Source organism: Lynx rufus, unplaced genomic scaffold (genome assembly GCF_022079265.1).
Source record: "Lynx rufus isolate CCGP_SWC_20201006 ecotype Redwood Valley unplaced genomic scaffold, mLynRuf1.p SCAF_2, whole genome shotgun sequence".
Lineage (NCBI taxonomy): Eukaryota > Metazoa > Chordata > Mammalia > Carnivora > Felidae > Lynx > Lynx rufus.
Window position 1 is genome coordinate 80,196,515 of NW_025814834.1, and position 24,696 is coordinate 80,221,210.

General features: G+C 38.8%; 1 pseudogene; it reads right to left on the reverse strand.

The window, feature by feature from the left end:
- Positions 1-776: 776 nt before the first annotated feature.
- Positions 777-1,204, reverse strand: LOC124514210 (60S ribosomal protein L35-like; annotated as a pseudogene).
- Between the last annotated feature and the right edge of the window lie 23,492 nt (positions 1,205-24,696).

Consider the following 24,696-nt stretch of genomic DNA (forward strand, 5'->3'; position numbering starts at 1 on the left):
AGTTAAAGTGACCTGCCCTGCCATCCTTTCCTGCCCTCACTTTCAGGATTGCACTTGACAGTGCATGAGCTGTCATGAGCTGAGCTAACCATGAGCTGAGCAAGTTTTAAATTTGGTAAATACCATGAAGCTAGAGCCTCCATTTGAAAGCTTGAGAGGCTGGGAATTTCAATAAAAAGCCCACTCTAAGTTCCCGTATATCCTTCATGCACTTTCTTGTATCATTTGTGTCATCAGATTTGAGGCCAGGTCTTCATCTCACATGTGGCCCCTGGCCATTGTGTCCTGTAACCGTGGTGGTTCACCTTCGGTGTCATGGGCACACTGCCTTTCTGAACATTTGCTTTCCAAGATCTCTCCTTCTCTGTTTATGTGCATAAACTCATATTTCTCCCAATCCATGAAGCCTTCCTTACATGACCACTGAAGGCTTCACTGAGTTCTCTCTTCCCTCTGAATTTTTAGAAATGGTAAATCGAGTGGCACAGACTAATTACAATGGGATTTGCATGCCTCATTTCATATTAAAGATGTTCTAACCTTCCCATTCCATTTCCTTGGAAGAATGTTAGAGGACAACCACTTTTTTTTTTCCTGTTTGCTTGTGCTAAGGGTAGATAGAACCGTTCCTCCAGGTATCAGTGGTGGTAGTTCTGCTAGGGACTGGATTATATCTCATGCCAGCTTTGTTTGTTTCTTCATTTTCCAGGTTGTTTGTGTTTTATTGATGCTGGTGCTCAGGCCTTGACCGGTACCGCTGCGGCTGGTATAGCCACTCACTCCTTCCACTGCTGCTTCTTGGTCTTCAGGTCTTCCTTGTGCTTGTTCAGCCGGTGGTGCATGGCAGGTGTCTTCTTGGGCCGCAGATCCAGGGGCTTGTGCTTCTTACCCTTGTAGAATTTAATTCTTGAGGTTCTCTTTCTGAGTCTGGTTGATGACAGTGAGAACATGAGGGATGGATTTGTGAACAACTCAGATCTTGGAGAGCTTGGAAGCAGTACCACCTGTCACTATGGCGCCACACAGCTTGGAGCTTCCCCTTCAGGTCTCCCGGCTGTTTAAGGAACTCCTTCTTGCCAAGGTCTTGAGCCTTAATCTTGGCCACGTCTGTACAATTTGCCACCGCCACGAGGGAAAGAGGCTGAGGGAAAGAGCTCTCATGTTTACTCTGTATCCCTGCAGTTTTTAATGTCTTGCTTGGCATGGGGTGGATGCCTTATGTATACTTACTGATTGACTAATGGGTTAATTCTAGGATGTAACCATGCTTAACATGAAACCATTATGTGGAACACATAATTTCAGAATTATAAGGTAAAGTGAAGTAACTGTTATTCTGGAGTACACAACACATGTTTCAGGACAGAGTGAAGCATACCTTCAAATAATAAAATTATGGCTAGTATTTATAGAGTGCTAAGGAAGCATGTATTGCCCAAGCTATTCTAGATGTCTACCTGTGAGGTAGATACTGTTATTACCCCTTTTTAGAGGCAAGGAAGTCAAAGCACAAGTGTTAATTTTAGAATTGGAATTTGAACCAATTAAATTTGGTTTTATACTCAACGACAGCATTAATACCTTCAGATCATTGGAACATCATGGCTTATAGCAATCAGAAACAGCAGTAAGACAAGTTTCCAGGAAGTCTGCAGCAGGGTTTACTGATAGAGTAAGCCAAGTGCCAAGTTTTACATGTTCCACTTGTGAAAAAGACTGTGAGCATCACTCTTTTTGACTACTGATAAGCACTATAGGACATAGGCACAGCATGTTATAACAATCACAGCAGGTAGCAACTTCCAAATACAAGGACAACATAAGATACAAATTTGATGATGAATATACTTTTAGAGATCTTGTTTCTGTTTATATTAATTAATGTATGAGACATACATTTTATGAAAATTGCATTCATTTTTGTGTAAAAAGCCAGATAGTTAATATTTTAGGCCATTTATTGACCACAGAGTGTCTGTCACAGCTATTCAAGTTGGCCATTGCTGCGCAAAAACAGCCATGAAAAATATGTAAGTGCATGGGGTGGCAGTGCCTTTATCAATAATACCTTATTACAATAAATAGGCAACTTCTTGGGTTTTTGGTCCATGGCCCTTTGTTTCCTGACTCTTGGCTTAGGTAAATAATTTCTGTCCTGCCAGTTTACCACTGGAATTGTGGTGTCAAATCTACATCTTTCAAATTATTCCCTCTATAATTCTGTTAGGAACCAATGAATAATGAAACTACTTTTTAATTTTTCTGCCAGGTTTTCATTATTCTTCCTATCCATGAGTTTTTAAAAATGTCTCTCAGGTATAAAATTAATTAAAAGCTCGAAAAGCAATAGCAAACTCTGTTTTGTATATTACTTTATATTCATTGACTTAAGGACCTGGAAAAGGCACAAGTACTCAGTTTTAGTTTCTTGTAATTTAGATGTTTCAGATTTGCTTCCAATCCTTAGTCCCAAATTTCCTGGGGCAAAAATATAGTAGCAGAAAGAAGGAATAGATGAAAGAAAGGAATAAAGAAAGTCAGAAAAAGAGAAGAGAGGGAAAGGGTGAGGGATTCTGGACTATAAAGAAAAAAAATACTTATGGCATTCTTAAGACTTAGGCTACTCTAATACAGAGCAAATTATGAAATACCTATCATGGATACACATAAGTATCACAGCCCTGTGTAATAAGCACACGCGTGCGCGCACGCACACACACAGAGTTACTGACCTAAGTAGGTATTACTTGAAACAATAGAACCAACACCATGAAATATTTTAGAAAACTCAGAACCAATGCATAGGCTTTCTCTTAAAATTCTGCAGTTTTAGGATTAAAGTACATAAGGAAATTTTATTTAATTTCTATTTTTTTTTTTTAATTTTTTTTTTTCAACGTTTATTTATTTTTGGGACAGAGAGAGACAGAGCATGAACGGGGGAGGGGCAGAGAGAGAGGGAGACACAGAATCGGAAACAGGCTCCAGGCTCTGAGCCATCAGCCCAGAGCCTGACGCGGGGCTCGAACTCACGGAGCGCGAGATCGTGACCTGGCTGAAGTCGGACGCTTAACCGACTGCGCCACCCAGGCGCCCCTTAATTTCTATTTTTATTGATTAACATTTTCCCCCTTCAAATGGAAATGGTAGAACATTGCTCTTGACTACAGAACTGTTGCTGTAAGCCAAGCAATGGTGAATCCTCATCTGATCTTTCTGTTTATGGAGATGAGTATCAGAGATGCTGTGTTCATGAATTTGATCAAGCTTGAGGGAAAGAAAAGGGATCTTTTCTGTGATATATATAGGCGGAAGGTGGTAAATAGGGGCAACTACCTTTGTGGTGTGAAAAACTCTGTTTCTTCTGAACTTGGCCTCTGGGCATGAGAATGATGGGAAACCATACACTCTGAGAAGAAGCCAATGTATGTTGTATTTAAGGAAATATTTATTTTCCTCAATAGGGGTTGGGGTGTGATTTTCTGAAAATTCTCTGGTAACATTTGCCGAAAATTTCTGTGTGTGTGTGTTGATACAGTTCCTCTCTGCAGAAGAACTAGGAAGAATGAGAGGGTTACCTGGGCCTGGGGTGGGTGGAGACGAATCTAGAGTATTGAAGCGTTTTCACTCCACCTCACCATCTGCTGTGGTGGTTATTGGTGGCTAAACGTAGGTTTGAGGCTCTACTGCTACAGGTCTCTTAAGGCTTGATTCTACAGTAAAATAGACTTTTGTGGTCAGGCAGTAGGTTTCTTCTAAAAGGGTGTGTATAGAAGACAGTAATATGGATGTGTATCCATGGGATTCATTTGAGAAGGGCTTAGCTTTTGTTTTACGTTTTGTGTTTGCTTTTTTTTTTTTTTTTTACTTTTCCCACAAACTCTGGAAATAACCATATTGAAAGGTTCTAAAGTTGTTGCCTTATGTTGGACTTGACTTTAATTACCCCCAACTTGTTTGTAGAGTGAGTTTCCCCTGAATCATGTAATGTGGGTGGTGGTTGGAATTAAGAGATGCAATTTTAAAAGGATTCTTCCATGGGAACCTGCATAGCAGTGTGGGTATGAGAACCCCGGGGAGAGAGGGTGTGGGAGTCTTTGGTGGAGCTGAGATTCATTGTTGTGTGGGGGAAGCCATGGGGTGAAGCAGATGCCAGCAGAATGACATAGAAGCCGGTGCAAGATCCCAAAACAGTCTTCTCAAAATGAAAGCAAATATTGCTCTCAAAAGTCAAAGAATCAAAGCAAGTTTCTGTGCTGATTCACTTGGCTCCTATGTCTTACTCCTACAGATTGCCTGAAATAAAACATTTTAAGAACCCTGGTACCATGAGAAATTATCAGATGCATCCGGCTATAAATTGTACTAATCTTCTTTCCTTGCATTAAATCTTTCAAATTGTCCTCAGTAGTTGCTAAAAACAACCACTTAGGCAGCCCATCTTCTCCTACCTAGTGTAGGAATGTAGTTCCTCAGTTAGACTTATGTTATTGCCATACTTGGCTGATTCAAACAGAATGGCATGTAATGACAATGTAACTACTGGATTTCCTCCTTTGTACTCAGGTGGACAATTCAGTGGTATTGTCACCAGTACCCTTCTTATTCCTTCCATATTTCTCCTTTCTGCCTAACTTAGAGGAAAAGGAGCCACTCTTTGGATGCTTCATTTCTAGGAATGGGAGTGGGAATGAGCACGTGGAGATGGGTGCCATAGAGTTACAGTAATTAATATTGAGTGGGAGGCACAGGCTTAAAATTGGATAGACACACTTTGGGATACTAGGCAAGTCCCTCATCCTCTTTGAATCTCAATTCTTTATCAGTAAAAAAGGTGATAATAATGGAACATTTTTGTTAGGATTGTTGTAAAAATTATAACAAAGATGCTTAAAAAACATTGAGGACAATGCCTGGGTCATTGTAAGCACTCAACAATTGTTCTTTACTCAATAGGTATTTCTTGAATTAATATCCAAATATTACAGCACATCAGCATAATACTTTGAAAGATTCTGTTACCATTTCCAATGGGAATAATTTGAATTCTGATTTCCTGTATCTGATGCTGGATAGGAGGTGATAGCCTCTGCTGTGCTCCCCTGTTAACATCAGTATAAGTGGGCTTTATGTAAATGAGACATTTGCATTCATGGTGATGGGAAGAATGAGTTCTAAATCATGTGGACTCTTTAGCACCTCATTTTCTTGTTTTTTGGTGTTGCGCTTCATCCAATGCACCTGTGGTCTGCATGTCTGACTGAGCTGCAGTCATTAAACAGACATGTGAAGTCTCTTTTTAAATTAATGACATATGCTTCCACTGTTTACATTTTGAGCAAATGATAGAAGTTTCCAGTGCATCTATGGGCAATTTTTAAATGAAGTGAAATGTCACCACTTAAATACTTACCTTTTCAAATTGCTGGTTCACTCGTATCAGGGACAAATGGAAAAAGTTGCTGATGCTGGTGCTAGCATGAGCTTTTCCTATCAGCATAACCATGTGATTAAAAACCATTAAGTAGTTTATTAGTTTTTAAAATTTGTTGGCATATATTCCTTGCCAGGAATGTCTTTTCCACTCTTCTCCATATAATAGGAATAATTAAATATAATAGTAATAATAGCAGTAACGATATTTCTGGACTTGCTCTGTATCAGGCATTGTTCTAAGTCCTTTACATGTTTTAACTAAATTTAATCTTATCCCTTAATATGGCAGATACAATGTAATCCCACTTTTACAAGTACAGAAATTAAAGCTCAGCAATATTGAGCAACCTGTTTAAGGCTACACAGCTACTAAGTGGCACAGCTGGGATTTAAAGCTAGGCAGTTTGTTCCAGAGTTCACACTTTTAAAATAAATTACACCAAACTGCTTCATTTAGTTCACTCTCAAAATTTCTTAAAAGCTCAGCTCATTGTCATTTCCTCCTGATCTACTTCCCTTGCCCAGTGTACCTCCCCTGCCCCAATTCCTACGGCATTATTTTGTTTATGTTATTCATTTGTCATTTAGGGAACTCTACTTATCATTGATAATTGTTTTCATGTGTAGGTCCTATCTATCCCCAGTGATTTGAACTCCATGTATCATGCCTTGTAAATGTCTTCCTTGGAGCAGGTAATGATGGGTGAAGAATCCTCGCTTAGACAATACCTCTCTACACAGGAAAAGTGCAGCATAATTTTATCAACTGTCAAGGGATAAATTCTTTTCACCTATTTTCAGATATATGAGGTAGAAAACCAGTCTGAGGTAGGAGGAAAACTGAGCATTTAGGTTCTTGGATTCAGTTCTTTGTTGCTTGTGTGTGAATGATCATCTTGAGTCCATATGTTTGGAGAGTTATTTTACCCTGGCCAATATTTTACTATAGGGCTTTATTTATTAACATTAACAAGAATCATGGGACTAGACCCTCATGCCTCAGATGGAAAGTTTACACCTACTAAGAGAGTCCAGAGCAAGGCAATTAGCACTTACGGTTTTGAGTTGAATGAATGGAAACCATCTGAGAATTAGAAAGCATGCCAAAGTAGCCAGCACAATTGAAATCAAATTTTCAAAAAATGGCTAACTGGATTCTGTGACTGCATAATCATTTTCAGAAATGTTCTACAGCCAGAATTTCTCAAAACCCAGATCACATTGGTTTCTTTCCAGAACAGATGATGCCTAACTGCTTGTTCTATAGACGTTTTTATTCCCTCTGTGGGAGATGTATTTCAAAATGGGACAAATATTCTCTTCTTGGCAGTTAGGAGTAGGTGAACTAGATATGACTGAACTCAGGAATTGAAGTTGGAGTATCCAATACTTGGTGGGCTCACTTGACCAGTGGGGCAGAGAAATCCCCATTGTAAACTTCACCGCGTATATCCATTAGGCAAGAATCGGTATTTACACAAGAAATTAATGAGGGAAGTTAGAAAATGCTTAGTAGAATTCCACTGTTATATTTTTTTTTTATTTTTTATTTTTTTTCAACGTTTATTTATTTTTGGGACAGAGAGAGACAGAGCATGAACAGGGGAGGGGCAGAGAGAGAGGGAGACACAGAATCGGAAACAGGCTCCAGGCTCTGAGCCATCAGCCCAGAGCCTGACGCGGGGCTCGAACTCACGGAGCGCGAGATCGTGACCTGGCTGAAGTCGGACGCTTAACCGACTGCGCCACCCAGGCGCCCCTCCACTGTTATATTTTAATCTCCCCCAAACCATAGATGAGAATCATGGTTGCAATGCCATGCTAACCTGACATGATTATAAGTTCAATATTAGCTTTAATATGTTTTTAGGCAGGGTGCCTAGGTGGCTCAGTGGGTTAAGCATCGGACTCTTGGTTTTGGCTCAGGTCATGATCTCACGGTCGGTTTCGTGAGCTCGAGCGCCATGTTGGGCTCTGGGCTGATGGCGCAGAGCCTGCTTGAGATTCTCTGTCTCCCTTTCTCTCTCTCTTCCCCTCCCCCACTTGTGCTGTTTCTGTTCCTCTCAAAACAAATAAATAAACTTAAAAAATAAAATAAAATAAAATAAAATAAAATAAAATAAAATAAAATAAAATAAAATAAAATAAAATAAAATATTTTTAGGCAGAAGAAAGCCACAAAGGAGAGACTTCTTTGTTTTTACCTATCTGGAAAACTGGTGTGATAAAGCAGCACAGCATTGCTGGCTGGATCTGAAAGTAGGGAGGAGGGGCTGTGGATTTATCCAACGAACCATTGATTTTCTAGTGTTTTTTTTGGAAATGCCTGTGTTGCTTTATGTTTTCATTCACTCATAGTTGCTTCTGCTAATAAAGATCCTCTGGTGGCAGTAATTCTCAGCAGAGTGAAGTCGTTCAGCAATGAAATCCTTGGTGTATTCACTAACATGAAGTGCGATCTGTCCTTGCACATGGTACACATTCAGTTCTGCAGAGAGTCACATTGCTATTTATGCCTTTTGTTTAGTTACACAAGGGAACTAGAACAAGGAGTGTAGATTTTCACCTTGGCTTTTACAAGGTACATTATGAGCTATACACCTCCTTAGAATGAGCTTGGCAGTCCCTAGTTCTTAGGCAACAATTATTTGCAACTGGACTTAAGGAAAAGGGACATTAATTGCTGGTAATTAGTAGTTCACACAGATTTTTTTTTTTTTTTTTACCGTGAAAGAATCAATCTCCTGAGAAGAGTGAGAAAAGCGAGAATGAATAGAAAAGCGAGGTTTTAGCTTTAGAATCCAGGCATTTTGAGCATAGTGTCATACCAATGGCTCACTCTGGTTTTATTTTGTGGCTCACAAAGCTTTATGTCACCTTCCCCCTTTTAAAATTTAATATTGTTTTATCAAAGTTCTACATGTACGTTGTTGCAAAAGTCAAATCTTTTACAAAGCTCATAATGAAAAAGAGCAATTTCCCGCTCCACTCCTTCCCTGTTTGATTGGTAGTCTCTGGAGGCAGCCTCTTTCAACTTGAAGCTGAAGCTCTTTCTTCTGCTGTTTACTGCCACATTTCTCAATAACATGCTTGCAACATCATTTCTTGATTATTTTTCAGCTTTAGGTCTTATTTACCAGTTTCTTATTGTGGAAGGTAAAAACTTAGTGCTCTTAAAGCCACGTCCTGCAACCTCAGGACCTATGTCCCCTCTTCATTTTCTCTTGTTGCTTTATCATTTTGATTGCATCAGTATTCACCAGTTACATTCTTGGTGTAATTATATAAATTGATGTGACTATATAAATATTATTCACAGATGTGATGTATGCCAAAGTATAGTTACATTTTCTATCTTTCAAGTTTAGGTTTTCCTGGTGTCAATAATTGGCTTTCTCTGTCCCACTTTTTCTTTCCTTCTTTCATCTGTCCTTAGGCTTCTCTGTACTTAAGCAGAAATGATCACTAAGTCATTCTTAGTTGTCTGCCAAAAGTGAAAGTCTCCTCTGTAATACAACCAGTCCCTGTGAAAATATTAGGTATTCAGTCTTCGTCCTTTTGTTCTGGGAGAGGGAGAGTTGGAGCACATCCTTATGGGGGCCCTCTCTTCTGTTGTGATCTGGACTGGTTGCTTACAAGGCCCAATGCATAACTGCCATCCTGCGAACTTCCCTTCACCACCCTTGGGAAGATTCTCTTTGCTTTGCTTCTATAATGGATCCCCTGTTTGCTGGATCCAGTGTCCTTCTCAGTTTCCTCCCATAATTTGGTTTGGAACATCATTTAGTAGTTGATCAAAAAGGGGGTATGGGAAGTAAAGTTTTTGGGAACTTACATGTCTGATCATGATTTTGTTTTTTCCTCACACATAATCTCTTGCTTGGTCTACTGGAGATGTCCAAGATGGATGTCCTATTTCTGTATAATATTTGACATTACTGCCCCTGATTTTGGGGCTTCTGGTGTTGCTGTAGAGAAATCTGATTCTTGATCAGATTTTGATTCTTGATCAATCAGCATTGTCATGCTGATTCTTGATGCTTCGAATCTGGTCTTGTTTTTTAATTCTCTCAGGAAATTATTGAATATTTTTTTTTGCCCTTGCTGATCTGAAATTTTTAAATGATGTGCCTTATAATATAATAAGTTTTCTTTCTTTCTTTCCTTTGGTTACTATTTTTAATCTGGAAACTCTTGCCTTTCAATTTGGGGAAATTTTCTTGAAATTAAAAAAATAATTTCTTCCCTTCTGTTTTATCTATTCTTTTTTCCTGATGTTGGATTGCCTGAATTGATCCTAATCTTCTCTCTCTTATATTTCATCTATTTTTCCTTATATTCTACCTTTAAAGAGATTTACTTAATTTTATCCTCAAATCCTTTTGTTGAAATTTTGATTTCTGCCATTATCATTTTAATTTCCAAAAAATGTTTTATATTTTGTTTCCCGAATGTTCTTTTTTTGCTTTATTTTCTTGTTTCATGGGCACCATATCTTTTCTTATTTTTCTAAGTATATGAATTAATCTTCATAACTAAAACCATTTAGTTTTTTCTTTTCTTCCCTGCATTGTCTGTTTCTTGTAAGATAGTTTCTGTTTATTATTTTGGTCTCTGTCTTTTACATTAGAAGACTTTCTCTAGTGTCTGGTGACACTGGACTGGCCATTTACTTTTACTGCTTACCTGATTATGTTTGTATATTTGAGTACTTTAATGTGGTTTCACTTCTTCTTGTCTTTTGAATTATTGCCATGTGCAAATATTTACATATACATAAAACCTTGTAAAAAGCACTACAATCTTTGTTTTGCATAGTCAAATTCATTTGTTTTTCTATTTGTTTCACATCTTATTTTTCCTGCTGTTTTTCATTCATCTGTTTGTTTCTTTGCTTCTGGAATACTTTTCTTTCTGCTTGAAGAATTTCCTTTAGTATTTCTTTTAATTCAGGTGTGCTGGTGATGAATTTCTCAAAGCTTTTATTTTGTGGAAAGTATTTATTTCATTTTGGATTTTGAAGGGGATATTCACTAAATATAATATTGTAGGTTGGCAGTTACTATCTTTCAGCATTTTAAGATAGACTTCATTGTCTTCTGTCTTCCAGTATTTCTGTGGAGAAGGTGGCTCTTAGTCTTAATGTTGTTCCTTAGGAAATAGTGTGACTTTTGTCCTCTGGCTACTTATAAGATTTCTTTTCAGCAGTTATACTATGATGTGACAAGGAATGACTTTTTTTTCCCCCATTTATCCTGCTTGGGATTTATAGCACTTTTTTGAATTTGGGGGTTAATGTTTTTCATCAGCTTTGGAAAATCGCAGCTATTTTGTCTGCACATAGGGTTTCCATTTAATTCTTTTTTTTCAACATGTGATGTTTTTGTTGTTGTTGTTGTTGTTGTTTTTAGTCCTCCAGCTTTACTGAGGTACAATAAACATACAAAATTGTGTAAGTTTAAGGTGTTCAAAGTGATGATTTGATATATGTTGTATTTACAGACATTTGTCATATTGCAAAATGATTGCCCCAATAAGGTGGGCTAACATCTCCATCATCTCATATAGTTATCTCTTGTTTTGTTTTGTTTTGTTTTGTTTTTGTTTTGTTTTGTTTTGTTTTGTTTTGTTTTGTGGTGAGTACTTTTAGGATTTACTTTCTTAGCCATATTCAAACATATACCACATAATATTGTTGACTGTAGTTCCCATGCTGTACATTACATCCTTAGAACTTATTCATCTAATAACTGGAAGTCTGTACCCTTTAACCACCTTCACCCATTTCTCCTCCCCAGCCCCCCTCCCTGGTCCATACACACTGCTGGGTTACCAGTCTACTTTCTGTTTCTCTGAGTTCAGTTTTTTAGATTCCACACACCAGTGCAATCATACTCTACTTATCTCTCTCTGTCTGACTTACTTCACTTAGCACAATGCTGTCAAAGTTCAACTATGTTGTCACAAATGGCAAGATTTCCTTCTTTTTTATGGCTGAGTTATCTATCTAACGTTTTTTTATCCATTCCACCATCAATGGCGATATGACAGTGAATTTAGTAAAGAACACCCTTCTCCTTGTAGAGCCTTGCATTTTTCTGGAGAATATGGCGATAAACTAATAAATTTATATTATAATGTTAGTATGATGTATGTGTCATAAAAAAAAAATAAGGCAGGGTAAAAAAATGCAGCAGGGTGATACTGCTTTAGATAGGATGGTCAGAGTCATCCTCTTGAGGAGTGACTTTGGGATCTGGACAAGCCAAAGGTGGACCCAGTGTATATCATGCAAGGAACATGAAAACAAACAAAAAGTCATCTAAGTAACTCTTCTACACTGTGACATAATATTTACATATTTAGAGTTAGAAAAAAAATCTTAACTTACTTTATTTGGTAATCCAGATCCCTGTTCGTCTAGGATAATGTTCTTTAAAATGTATATATACAGTAGACCAGCTATATGAAGATTATAGGTATCATGTTTATTGTATCTAAATCCAGTAATATTTATGATACACTTTTTAAGTAAGCAAAATTCAGGTTCCATTTGCCATTTCTTCTTCTTTTTAAAAAAATTTTAAATGTTTATTTTTGAGAGAGAGAGAGACAGAATGTGAGTGGGGGAGGGGCAGAGAGAGAGAAAGAGAGAGACAGAATCTGAAGCAGGCTCTAGGCTCTGAGCGGCCAGCACAGAGCCGGATGTGGGGCTCGAACTCACGAACTGCGGGATCATGACCTGAGCCGAAGTCTGACACTTAACCGACTGAGCCATCCAGGTGCCCCTTCATTTGCCATTTCTTGTGTATGAAGATATTTATTAGATGCATTAGGAACTGTCTTCAGAATTACTTTAGAAAAACATTGGGTCCAGGGAATACAGGATGGGTTAGTTTTCTGATCTTCGGTGAAGACAATGAAGTGAAGTTGCAAAGAGACTGTCACATTGTCTTCTCCAGCAGGCTCATGGAAGTGCTGAGACCTCTGACCCTGCTGCTACAGGGATCCGTGTACCGGGGAGGAGCTCCTCCCCTTGTTTTGGAGAGTGATTCTGCTCCATGATATGTGTGTCTAGAAGATAAACTTGTCTTTTTTCTTTTGTAATCATAGAAGCAAGTTAAGAGACAGTGCTGTCCCAGCACGTCTCCTGTTGGCTGTGGGCTCTGGTAATATCTGCCGTCCCTGGTGTGTGTGTTCATTTTCTCATTCTCTTTGAAGCCTCACTGTTTGCACTGCAAAGAACTTAAGATCCTTGAGACTGTCTAGGCTGAATGTGGTCTTAAACCCAATGTTTTATTTACTATTCAAAAGCTCTGTCTTTGAGAGCATATTTACCAACAGGTAAACTAGGAGAACTTATAATGATAACCTGAAATACCACCAACTCTATTTAAATTGCCCTGCTTTTAAAATGTGTTTGTTTTGGCTGTGGTTAAAATGACTTAATATAGCAAGTTGATACTTTGAAGTGAAACATATTTTGAACCATTGTTTTATTTTTTTAAACGATGCAAGTGTTTTGATAGCTCTGTAATTAATTATAATGTACTCAGTTAATGGACATGAACAAAATATAAGCATTCAATATGTTAACTAAACTAGTTAATTACTCAAACATGAAAATATTGAAAAAGTGCTTTTAAAAATAACTTAGTGTCCTATCTCTATTCTTGCCTCTGTAAGTTAGAATTTAATAAATGAAGTATTCACAAATTGTGTTGCACACATGGCTTAAGTTCTAAGTAAAGGAAAGAAAATATATCATATGCCAACCAAAAAGTCAATCCTGTAACTGCTGATACTTTTTTTCCTGTGAGCTCCACCCTAGTTCATAGGTCCCCAGAAATATTAATCAAAAGTGTGCTGTATATTCTGGGTGGTTTTCAGTAATATAATATATTTTATATAGAAAATCCATATGTAAACTATTAGTAGGCAGAACATACAGATTTTTATATCATTTGATTATGTGGCTCAAATTTGTACTAAGGTTTACTGTGTATTTCTGTAGAGTTAATTGGTCACAGAGGGCCTCAACTCTATTTTGACCTAATTACTTGGTGTAGAACCATATACAAGCTGCTGGGAACTTTACTTGCATGATTATACTCTGGAATGCTAGAGCACCTTTCCCCAAAAGAAATTTCATGTGTTATATGTAATATTATTTATTATTTATACATACTTATGGTGGTAAGATAAAGCCCTTCTTTTTTAAAAAAAAATTTATTTCTTTTGAGAGAGAAAGAGAGAGAGAGAGAATGAATGGGGAGGGGCAGAGAGCAAGGGAGAGAGAGAATAACAAGTAGGTTCTACGTTGTCAGCATAGAGCCCAACGCTGGGTTTAGTCTCACAAACCATGAGATCATGACCTGAGCCAAAATCAAGAGTCAGACACATAACTGACTGAGCCACCCACGTGTTCCAAAGTCCTTCTATCCTCAAGAACACTCCTTGCTCGTGTGTGTGTGTGTGTGTGTGTGTGTGTGTGTGTGAGTGTGTGTAGGGGATAATCTAGAATTCAGTTTTATAATCTCATGTATAGAAGTTTTTTTTTTTCTTGCCTTTCATTAGGGGATCATTGTGTTGTTGCTGATAACCTGTGGAAACTCTGTGAGTCTGTGTGTGTGTGTGTGTGTGTGTGTGTGTGTGTGTGTGTGTGTCTGCTGTCTCCAGTGGAAAGCCCAGCAATATGTTTCAGGGGCATTTGTCATCATTTTCCTGAGACCTTCTTGTATGCTTAGTTCTTCCCAGATCAAACACATGCCTGATTGTAATGGAGATATCACATGAATATCAAAGTTGTAACTTTGTTGTTCCCTTAAAGGACCCAAGGGAAAGTCCGATGGATTCATGCTTCAAGGTGAGGGTGCTCACACGTGTCTCTCCTGACCCCTCCTCTTTCCTTTTCCTTCTTTAGCTTCAAAGCACCCACTCATGTCTCTTAGACAAGTGCCCTCAGGCGTCCTTTGGGGAACTTGAGTCTCCTCACAAGAGGAAGAGATAACCCTTTCAACACATCCCTTTGATCCCTTCTGGGGTCTTACAAACTCCAAGGCTGCATATTTGTGTGGGTGCTCCTGGAGGCTCTCCTCTGCCCATCAATCATTGCTGGGCTCAGATCCTGTAACAGAGAATGCATGTGGGTCCTCAGTTCCTGTTTTGTCTACCCAGTGGTGAGAGTTATAGCCAATTTCTTCACTTGCTTATGTAAGAAGCAAGCACACTATACTCTACTAAGGAGAGAGTTATGTTTTCTAGTCACACATGAAAAAAGCTTATTTCTCATGTCACATAACTCTGACCATGCCCCCTATAAAATAATCAGCCCCTACATTTTTGTGCAAATGAGCAATCTATTTGCCACGTCCCTGGATTATTTCTCATGTTGGTGGATTATTTCTCCCCTGTTAGAATGTGAGCTTTGTGAAGGCACAGGTGTTTGTTTTGTTTAATATTGCTCTATCCCAATCTCTGGAACAGTGCCTAGCACAAAATAAGTGCTCAATGCATATTTGTTGAATAAATGAATATCGTAAGGATTATACACTACCAACAAATGGCTTCTTTGTTGCCATAAAGAGGTGGGGGTATTTGTGAAGAGAATGTCATCTTAGAGTAATTTCTATTTTATTGTAAGTTTCATGCCAAATACAAGAAAAAAAAAGTTTCTTATTTACCTCCTTCCTCCCTTCCCTCTTTCCCCCTCCCCCCCCACCCCCCACCCCCCGCCGCAAACACTCATACTGATCAGGGAAGACTAAGGTGAAGAAACTGAAGGACAGAGAATACACAGAATTTATTTTACTAATGGGCAACTGGTCAGTTTGTCATGGTGGACCAAGGACTCTAGACTTGGACCTACTTCAAATTGATCTGGTTTAAATGGATCACACTGCATTCAGAATTATAACTACCATTTGGTGAGTAGACAAGGTTTGCCTCTCAAAGCTAACAAATAAATTTAAAAGTATACATATCAGTAATAAATAAACATTAAATTTTTCAAGTCAAAGCTTGCAGTGCACTCAAGGATATTAAGCATCTGGTTTTTAAAAACAAGAATGTTCAATAAAGCAGATACCAGCAGTAGCCTCCAGAAACTTGAGCAAAGACCAGTCAGGCTTTGTGGTAAGTGGCTATCACACTGGGTTTTGAAATTGTGTTGTGCTGGGGCAAGTCAAAGGAAATGTGAATGTAACACAAATAAAGAATGGAGTGAATGCAGGATTCATTCTTTTGAGAATATGAGCACTGTGCATCAAACCAGGGAGGAGAGCTGATTGGGTTAATTTTCTTTCTGGATAATAAATATTGTGGTATAAGGCAGGAAGAGAGGGAAAGGACCACTGTGAATGACTAGAAAGAAAATTGCTAAAATCTCTATGTTGGTAATTGATCTTAATGGAACTTAATGATTTTATTACCATAATCAGTCACCTCTTATCTTGCTTTTGCTTCCACTCGGCTTTGAGAACTATTAACTCTTATTATGTGGCTGTGGTCAGGAAGAAACTGCTTGGTAACAAGTTTTAATTCCTATTGCAGTGTAACTTTGGCAAACTTATTTGTTTGCGTTCAGAGCATTGGAAAAAAAGTTACTGTAAGATGAGTTGGGGTGGAGGGGATTGGTAGAGGTGTATATCGTTATGTTGATTTTTACTCTCAAGACCCAATGTGAGTGTTCTGAAGTCACAAATCATGTTTACTCATTCTGTATTCCCTGTGTCACACATAGTACCTAATATAAAGTAGGCACCTCATAAATACTTATGGAATGGGCAGTAAAAATAACTAATGTCCGTTTAATTCTTCATATTTTGTTTCTTGGAAATGGAGGTGATCTATGGATTGTCACAGGTCAAATTACTCTTTTAATTGGTTCTTTATTAACAGATATTATAGGTGCTATGTTTCAGATGTGGACATATCCCGTATTAAATATACGTCTGCCATTTGTTTAGGCTAGTATGCATCTTAAAGATGAAAACCCACAGCCAAATGAACTTTGGTTCTGTGCAATTGCTGAAAGATTTTTTTTTCTTGCTTGTCAGTGAAAAACTGACTTTTTAGTAAGATTTTAGACTTGTGGATTAGAAGATCATGATAGTAATCCTCAGGAAATATTGGTAATATTGTGACCATTTTATCATAATTGCAGTACCCAACATATCTGTATATTTTTCATATATACATAATGAATTAGACAGTTCTGGATAGGCTATTATTTCCATCTCTATTTTCTTGTGAAAGTTATATGCTTGATTTTGTGAAATAGCTTTTTATTTTGAAATAGTTTAAGACTCACAAAGAGTTGCAAAAATAGTACAGAGAGTTTCCAGTGTACCCTTCACCTGGCTTCCTCTGGAGCTAATATCTTACATAACTAGAGTGCATTGTCACAGTCAGGAGGTTGGTATTGGTACGGTGTACTCAAATACAGAACTTATTCAGATATCACTAGTTTTTAAACGTACTCTTTGTGTATTTGTGTTTGTGTGTGTGTAGTTCTATAAAGTGTACCGCATGTGTGGACTCTTGTAACCAACACCATATTCAGGGTACAAAACTTCCATCACCACAAAGAAACTCCTGTGCTTTCCCATAAATGTCACATCTCCTTCCTCCAAACCTAACTCCTGCAACTACTAATGTGTTCTCCCCTGCTATAACTTGGTCTCTTAGAGATTGCTGTATAAAGGTAACCATTTGATAGGTAACCTTCTGATAACGACTTTTTTCACTTTGTATGATGTCCTTGAGATCTAGCCAAGTTAACAATATTTTGTTCCTATTTATGGACTAGCGGTATTGCATGCATGTTTGATTTTTGGTAACAAACCTTCAATTCCACAGCCAAAGCATCCTACAGACTGACACTAAAGGTTTCTCAAGAAGTATGGTCTCGGGGCATATTATGGAAAAGGCTCCCAAAGCCAGAGAATGATACAAGGAATGAAGAAGACAGTCTTTCTCAACTGCTTCATGTGCTCTGAGCTTTCTTACAAATGAATGCCATCCAGTCCAGCTCTCACTTGTTTTATTAATTTCTTTTTATGATGGTGACACTTCAGGAATTCCCACTGCTTTCTTCAGCTCCTGGGCATTGGCTGCTTCTTTGCTGTCTATATACCTAAACTTCAATTCTTTCTAACTCATTTTCCAAATCCTGATTTTAGTGTTGACCCCAGCTTAATTAAACCTAAACTACTCCTCCAAGGAGTCAAGCAGCCTGGGAACATGTGTTGATCCCTGGGGTAGGTCTGGAAGGCCTCTATTTGCACAAGTGACTGGAGATACCTCCAAGAGTCACAGTTGTTTAGGGACCAGGGGGCAAAATCTATAGAAAAAATGCACTCCTCAGAATACTGTGTCTGTCATTGAGGTTTTCCAAGGAGGTTTCAAACAAAAGGCTTTGAGAAACTAAATGAGCTCTTTTTCTTTAATCTCTTAGGGACACTGAGTACAGGACATAAAGGCAATGTGTCAGAAGCACCGCACTGATAGGCAGTGGTGATTAGGGCAGCTTTGGCAACAGAGGTGATATCACTGTGTCAGAAGCAATATCAGTGCATGATGAGGCATCTCCTCCAGAGTGCTTGACCTTGTTACTGGTTCCTTTAGCATTGGCATCACCACCTCTGTGCTTTGGCAGCCTTGGGCAGACCTCCACTGGCTTGGCAGGGTGGCAGTGCTTCCTGTAACCACTGGTATGAAGGCAGTATTTTCTACATCAGTGTTGAGAGGTGATGTGTGTGTGTGTGTGTGTGTGTGTGTGGTGTTTGACTTACAATCTCTGGAGGTATCGTCCTGCAGAAGTATCACAGCCTCTCAAACTATTTCCTATATTGATTTTGTAGAAGAAAAGTGGGTCTAATACTCTGCTCTGTCTAGAAAACTATAAAAAATCTTGTTGAATTTCAAAGCTTCTACTTGGTCTTATTGTAGTAAGCAGTGAACATCAGTAGAAAGATACTTTTGTAGAGGAACTCACTTATTACTCAGGTACCAAAAATAATATTTTTCTATGATATGCATTATATGTACATATAATATTTCCTTAAATTTAAAAAAAAATTTTTTAAGTTTATTTATTTTGAGAGAGAGCACAAGTAGGGGAGGGGCAGAGAGAGAAAGAGGGAGAGAGAGAGATAGAGAGAGAGAGAAAGAAAGAGAGAATCTCAAGCAGGCTTTGCACTGTCAGCATGGAACCCAATATAGGGCTTGAACCTATGAACCACGAGATCATGACCTGAGCCAAAGTTGGACGCTTCACCAACTGAGCCACCTAGGCACCCCATTTTCTTTTCTAAAATGTTTATTTATTTATTTTGAGAGAGAGAGAGAGAGAGAGAGAGAGAGCGAGAGCATGCATGAGCGGGGGAGGGGCAGAGAGAGAGGGAGAGAGAATCCCAAGGAGGCTCCATGCTGTCAGTGTGGAGCCCGACACGGGGCTTAATCCCACGAACCATAAGATCATGACCTGAGCTGGAATCAAGAGCTGGATGCTCAACTGAATGAGCCACCCAGGAGCCGCTGTACATATAATATTTTCTGAGAATTAAAATAGAAGAAATACAAAGGGCAAGTGCCACTGTTTTTCAAATAATGTTAGGAGTGCTTGTACAGAGATGGATAGCAAAGTGTTTCTTTTCTTAATATAGTTTGAACTTCTCTTCTGTGGATTACTGTATATCTGTGAGATGTCTGTATGTTCTTATTGTTTAAAAAACAAAATTCAACTGAGTAAATTGTAAAGATCTTATTGGCTTTATTGAACAATTCATGAATTGAGCAGTGTCTCATCTAGCAGATAAAGGAGTTCTGAAGAGCCTACCAAACAAGACTTTTCTACACGGAAGGGAGCAGAACAAGGACATTATACTAGCCCCCAAATCGGATTGGTTACTTCAAGGTTGCTTTCCTTTCAGAGATGGCAAGGGTATATCAGGCAAATTACCCAACTAATGCTGATCAGGCAATTCCATTCAATGAGCTGATTTAAGATTCCATTTCTGAGAGAGCTGAAATGGTAATTAAGGTAAGTCTCAGTTTGGTGATGTGGGCTTAGCATAAGTGACTGCATTTTGGGACTGTTGTCTTGTTTTTAACACTATATTTACTTAGTAGGTGAATTAAGGAAGAGTAAGTTGCCTAATACTAGTAGAGACACCTCAGAAAAGACAATATTTGACTGAATAACTCAGAACTTTGGAGAATATATTTCCATGGGTGACTGAATTGCACTCTATTCTTGAGGAAGAGATAGATCTTAGTGTAGCAGGATTCTCTCACAGAGAGTCGTGACACCGAGGCTTTTCTTTCCAGGAAACAACTTAATTCATGCTGGTACTGCTCAGTTGCGTTTGTACCCAAAGAACTGAGCCCCAAACGACATGTGGCATAGTTGTTTAATATATTTTTTACTCTTTTGTCTCCCATATATGGTAACACATAAACATGTGGTCTGATTAAGTGGTCTCACGTTACAAGGTCATGAGGGATGTTGTCACGTACGCGTATAACCAGATTGCCTTGAGGTTTTTTTCCCCGCCTTTCCTTAGGGAGGTGACCCTACCACATTAGAGCTAGAGAGGGGGAAAAGCTTCCAATATGGGGAATATCATGTGGCTATAGACACAGTTACCACTGGAAACCAGCAAGTAATTACTGGAGAAGTTGAGGTCATTGAAAGAATTTACTGCCTTTCTGATCTATATATTTTGCTGTTGTCTCTCCGTTTCTATTTGACCTTACTTTAAATGCCACACACGAAGTATTGTCAACTGTCACTACTAACACCTCCATGGTCTATAGTGGAGTTACCCTCAGTTCTTTATCCTCTGCCAGTGGCACGTCCTGCCATTGTTTCCAGCCTGAGGCACTCTAAGCTGCAAGGCCCAGGCAACATTTTTATGCTCCACTGTCACTACCAAAATTAAGCAGTTGTGTTTTTGAAATGCTGAATTTGACATTTCTATTGGACAGTCAAGGGGAGATATTAAGTAGACTGTTTTGTCTGAATCTTAGAGGATAAGTCTGAGCTGTTAAATTTGGCTGTTGCCATTATATAAATGATATTTAAATTACTTTGATTTTTTAAATGTTTTATTTATTTATTTTGAGAGAGAGAGGAACACAAGAAGGGGAGGTGTAGAGAGAGAGGGAGAGAGAGAATCCCAAGCAGGTTTTGCACTGCCAAGGCAGATCCCCATGCGGGGCTTGAACTCATGAACTGTGAGATCATGATCTGAGCCGAAATCAAGAGTCAGACGCTTAGCCAACTGAGCCACCCAGGCGCCCCTACATAGTTTTTAAAACTAAGAGACTAGATGGGGGAGTCAGGAAAGTCAAAGCCCTGGGGTGATCTTAGGGGGAGGAAGAGGAAGAGGAACCACTCAAGGAAATGAGAAAAAGAATGATCAAGTGAGGAAGGAAGGAAACTTGGAGACTCTGGTATCCCTGAAATAAATGAAGTCTGTGTCAAAGATGATGGTGATTCAGGACTATAAAATGCTGGGATGCCTGCAAATGGACCATTGGAGGTCATTTTTGACTTACCATTGGTAAGAGCAGATTTGGTCCAAGGAAGTGGACAAAATTATCTTTGGATTGAATTTGATAGAGAATGGGGAAAAAGAGTTGAAGACCATGGGAATAGATAAGGAGAACAAAGAAACAGGGAGGAAGCTGGTAGGAGAAATGGAGTCAAGAGAAGATAATATCTCAATGTGACTTGGCACTGAATTTAAAAGGGAAGAAAATGGGAGGGAAACAGTTTTAGCCAGTTTGTGTCTCCTAGTGTCCTGCAATTTCTTCTCATCATGATGAAAAAGAAAGATCTCGTTCAGATAAAGACAGTGGCGCAACCTTCACAGGGACCTTCTCAATTCAGCTGTACGATTGCTTTCCTTTTCCCAGAACTGGAAGCGCATGTGGAAGATTCAGCGGTCAGCAAGTTTAATAGGAAATTCTTCACATCAGACCCTGATGATGATAATCCCATCCTTCCATGCCAACTCTACTGTTTCTCTGTCATCCTTGTGACTAGCCACATCCTTTCTTTTCATTTAGAGAGTGGGACAAATAGGGTCACTCTCTGAAGCATCACTGATTCCCATTATGCTCTGCCCCTATGTGCCCATTCTGTCTTCAGGGGTACTGAGATAGAATCCAACAGTTAGGAACCTGATTACCTCATTTCGTCATCATTGCACTATCCCACTAAAGTCATAATCCATTGTTATTCCAGTGCTTGATGAAGGAAAGAATTGAGATTTAAAAAGACCTAAACTTTATGGCATCCTTACAAACAAACAGTGTCAGGTAAGTATTGGTTGGAAGCTAAATAATATATTAGATTTTTTTTGTTAGATGCCAATAGACTTTTATCTGCTATAGCAAATCACATTTCTTCTGAAAAAAAAAATGCAAAATGGTAACACTTTCCCTGCTCTTATCTCAGTGATTTAAATCATGGAAAAGCAGCTCTCTTGCTCTATGCCCTCCCCACCTTCCCCCACCACCCCCAACAGCATCATTGTAACTTCACAATCATTATCAGGGAGTCTTGCCTCTGCTTGTTCCTTTTTCAGGGAGCAAACTGTGATGTCAGCATGTCAGTAACATATTAGATATGTATCTCTAGAGGTTGCTGTGGCAAATCTGGAACCAGAGCCTCCCTAATGAGCCTTAGCTATTGCCACCTGATAGACCAAGCATTCTTAGACTTTGCCTGTTAGATTTGGTGTTGGCTTTGGCTGTGAGAGCCATTGCTTTCATTTTTGGCAGTAGATTGGTGTTGGGTGGGAGTGGGGGTGAAGTCATGTCCAGTCATAATGTGTCACTTGATCTGATAGAGGAATTTCTTGGGCTGGAAATGTAACAGGTGCAACAGGACACTAAGGAGATATGTTAAGTTAAAATCTAGTTCCTGGCAGTTACATGGGTTCTGGAGTATTTCACTGATTGTAGTTATTTCTTGTGGCATTTGGTGCCTGTTGGTGAGTACTGATGTAGAAATTAGCCTCCATAATAGCCAGATCATCATGTAATATAACCTATTAGAGGAAGAAACGTGATAGAGCCCTGATATTTTATTGGAGAAGTATAGACTCTTTTTAAAAATTTTATTTGAGAGAGAGAGAGAGCGCAAGCAGGAGAGAGGAACAGAGTGGAGATGGAGAGAGAGAGAGAGAGAACGAGCGAGCGAGCGAGTGGGAATCTTAAGCAGGTTCCACGCTCAGCATGGAGCTCAATTCCACGACCCTGAGATCATGACCTGATCTGAAATCAAGAGTGGGACGTTCAACCAACTGAGCCACCCAGGCGCCCCTAGGCTCTTTCAACAAGAGCTTTTCAAGTAAAAGTTTGCTAACATGTTACAAGTTTTCTCTTCCCCCAATTATCACAAAATCTTCCCTCCCACTTTCATTGAGTGTCGTAATTTTTTATCTCAGAGGGTCATAGATTATGACTGTATAATGAAAGCCTGTAATTTTGCTGTGTTAAAGAAACTAGAATGATAGTTTTAGTAAATCAACCAGGTCACAGTTTTGATTCCGTGTTGTGCTCTTACTTTCCACAATATATATACATATAACATGTACCTCTTTTTAGGGAGCAGAAATTAATTTGAGTCAGAAAAGAGGTAAAAAGCAACCCACATGGTTGCCTTTGTCAAGGAGACAGACATTTTTGATACAGCTCTTAGGGGAGTGAGAAGATTTTAATAGAGTATAACAGCTCTCTGGAGAGAAGAACATATTTCCTATACGATGAGGGTGGTTATGCCTTATTTCTGCAGAAATTTTTCCTTGAATCCAGATTTCAGATCTGGTAAGAGGGCCCTGGAAAAGACCCTGTGTGGTAGAGGTAAGAAGGGCAGATTGGTTCAGATTTTCCCAAGAGGTAGACCAGACAACAGAATTTCAGCATCCACCAGGTATCTGTCAGATGGTGGCAATTTCCAGCAACAACATAACAGGGACGTATCAGTGACAGATTGAATCGGTTATCTGGAGATGAAAGGCTCCCCAGACCCTCATTTCCTGTCGGATTCCGCTTTTGATTGCTTGCTTTGTCCTTTGTATCTCTTTTCTTCACTATCTCATTGGTTCTTTCTCTTCTTTTTCAGAACCTCAAACTTATCTTTTAAACTGATTTATTTTGGGTTTTATGGCTTAGGGAGCAGCTGAAACTAACAGGAAAAATATAAAGAGCAAACCTGGGTATTTTCTTATTGTCAAAGAACAGATGCTGTGGCAGGTGCTGCTGGTAAGATATTATAATCAAACAGGCATGGAAATGTAGAATTTTATTTCTCCATCTTAAGACAGTGCTCTCAACTTGCTGATTCATTCATGTGATTAGGGGAAAATTAATATTTCAGAAATTTGCCCACAGTCCATAAGATAGTGATATGTGACAAAATCCTTTATGTGCTCCCGTAATGCAGATTCATCTGGGAGGAATGATGTTCACCTCTTAATGAAGTCCTTCTCACGTTACATTTCATGCCATAGTGAAACAGGGGTTGCTCTTCTCTGCTCCCAAAGAAGAGGGGATATGTAATCATTCAAACTAGTGCCAGTAGCCGAAAGAGTGTCTGGTTTTGATAAATCTCTGTGTTTTGATTATAAGCAGAATATTCAGGTTTTCTGCTTGTATATTTGTCTTAGGTCTGGGGTAACAATTCTCTCCCTAAGTTGCTCATATATCAAATACTCATTTTGGCTTACTTTATATTTTTATTTTTGGGGCCAGAAAGATACCTCTCAGTTCCTTTGAATGGCTCTTTTGGTTATTCTTCAGACACTCAGTTGTCCATTATTTACTAAGCTGGTGATAATGGGATTGAATACAGGTCTTCTGCCCAGAGAAGTCACTGTGTACCAGCCCACAGTTGTTCAAGCTGTTTAGATACCTGACTGGGCAGGTATCTGGTCCATGATTTAGGACTGCCACTGAATCTTCTTGATCTTAGAAAAAAGATATCAGCAAGACTGTCCCCTGAAAAGTTGTTAGTAAAGTTTCTTTCTTTCTTTTCTTTCTTATTCCTTCTTTCCTTCCTTCTTCCCTCCCTCCCTCCCTTTCTTTATTTCTTTCAATAATTTCTTGATTTAGCAACTGATAACATGTCTAGTATGGCTGCATCAATTTATACGGTGAGACTGCTAATTAGATGATTTTATTGTTAATATGTACTCATGTATTTCTCATATGTTGTTAATATGTACTTTTCATTTTATCCAGATT